Consider the following 2,205-nt stretch of genomic DNA (forward strand, 5'->3'; position numbering starts at 1 on the left):
TTTTACTCCCTTTTTAAAATTTCCAAATCAAATCTCGGTTTAGTTATGTTGGGTTCCCGCACTATGGAAATCATCTTGCTTAAGGGGGTGTAGTGACTGCGGCTGCGCGATGGGAGCGGAATCTCATTTGGTTCTTTTTTAATAAGTTTGCTTTAACAATGCATTTAATAGTGTGCAATTGCCTTAATGTTCGCCGCAAATTGCACATTATTGAATGCATTCGGGCGAATTGATCTTGACAAGAGGCGAATGATTTGCCGCATTCGCAGGCGCATGCGCATGTTGCCGCAACATAACCTAGCGAGTGAGGAAGGCTATGTAGCGGGAAGTGAAGCGGTGCGCGAAAAAAGAACGGGGAGTTTTGGTTTTGCTTTTGGAAGAGGAGGTTGTGGGCTGGGAGAGGCACGCCGGATCGTCGGAGTCGGAGCGGAAAAGTTGCTCGTGCTTATCCCGGGAATAAGCTGTGAAAATAAATGGAGAAATGAAGAAAGAAGGATCCATGGTGAAATAAGAACTGATCTTTACTGGTTTCCCTGAAGTATGACGTAGTATACGAAGTATAATGACGGTAATAATGATGAATATTTTATATAAAATTTAAATTTAAACGGGAACTCAAGTATTACATTAATACCACGTATTATTCCACATCATTGGAAAGTGAACACGAGAAAAATTTTGACATCGTCGACGTTATCAGGAACGTGATTCCCTTTCTACAAATTTCGAATGTTAACGGCGATATGGACATCAAAAATTTTTCAAAATTGAGTGCTTGAAATTTTCATAGACGGGGTGTAAACTAATAATCGTAATAAAAAACTAAAAGTGATAATCAAGGATGGAAGTGTGGATGTGTGACAATCATCAGAAGATTTCGTGGCACGTATGGACCACAGCGATAATGATTGTTTACTTATAACAATTCTCTCACACGGTGAATTGGGTTATATCTACGCAAAAGATGTACAATATAAACTGGATTCCTTATGGCAACATTTCACAGTAAATCACTGCTCAACATTAGCTGATAAACCAAAACTATTTTTTATATAAGCATGCCAGGGTGATCAGCTAGATGGTGGTGTTCTATTGTCGAAACATATAACATACAACAAAGGGCTCATGGTTTATTCAGTCTTTTTGTCATGAACTTGATCGTAACGGAACAAAGTATGATATCCTTAAACTACTAATGTTTGTCTGTCAAACGGTTGCATTAGATTTTGAACCGAATACGCCCGATTGCCAGATGATGCATCAACAGAAGCAGATTCCTTGTATTACAACGATGCTGACACGTTTGCTGGTTTTCACCGAGAAAAAGTAGTTTTATTTTTATCCAGCTGGATTAGAATATAGGATTTTTCGACACCATTTAGTTTATTTCAATTTTTAGTTGGTTTAGTATTTCGAGACATAGTATCTGAATGTAGGTGTGTGGAAGTAGTATAATTTTATTGCGGAACAAGAGTGAAATTTACGGCTTTAGGTAGTTATTGTATTGAATTAAAAATGTTCATAACTATATTTAGAGAAGAGACTTGGTTTTTTTTAATACAGAAGCAAATGAAGATGAGGCAGAAATTGATCATTAATTTCTAATTCTTGTATTTAAGCAATTACTTAAAAATAGAGAGTAAGCAACTTTGAACCAAGTAAACCAGCATCAATCCGAGCTCGGAGTGACGACCTGGGTGAGTCATTGTTTTTATTTTCTTTTTTTATTTTCTTTTTTTATTTTTATTTTTTTTTATTATTTTCCTTTTTTGAATTTTACATATTGTATATTTTTATTTTCATTTTTTTGTTATAATTATTGTTATGAAGTTGGCTGAACAATGATGCGTGAATAGTCTAATTGCAGTTTGAGGACTTCCTCCCTTTCGTATCCTCCTTTCTCCCGCGAAATTTCTATTAAGGGACATCCTCAAAATGAATAACTGGCCTGATGATGTCGAGAAAGGGTGGGAACCTCAGAGGCCGCGCCTCATACAGGATCTGAGGCGGAAGAGACAATAATTGAGACGGTGATCCGTCGTGGATCTTCCCCTCCTTGATCGCGGCACTCGGGTCCGGAGACTTACGGCTCCACGCGCGCGGTCGAGCCGTTTTTCTTTTCTTTTCTAATTTCCAATTTTAGGCCGTCGCGAAATCCTAATTAACGTCTATTTTAAAATCCGGTGCGGACCCCCGCATCGGAAT

The 2,205-nt window shown here is 38.0% G+C and overlaps 1 pseudogene; it reads left to right on the forward strand.

Moving 5' to 3' along the window:
* Positions 1-861: 861 nt before the first annotated feature.
* On the forward strand, positions 862-1,437 carry LOC119658221 (annotated as a pseudogene).
* Positions 1,438-2,205: the final 768 nt, after the last annotated feature.

This window comes from Hermetia illucens, chromosome 5 (assembly GCF_905115235.1).
Source record: "Hermetia illucens chromosome 5, iHerIll2.2.curated.20191125, whole genome shotgun sequence".
NCBI classification, from domain to species: domain Eukaryota; kingdom Metazoa; phylum Arthropoda; class Insecta; order Diptera; family Stratiomyidae; genus Hermetia; species Hermetia illucens.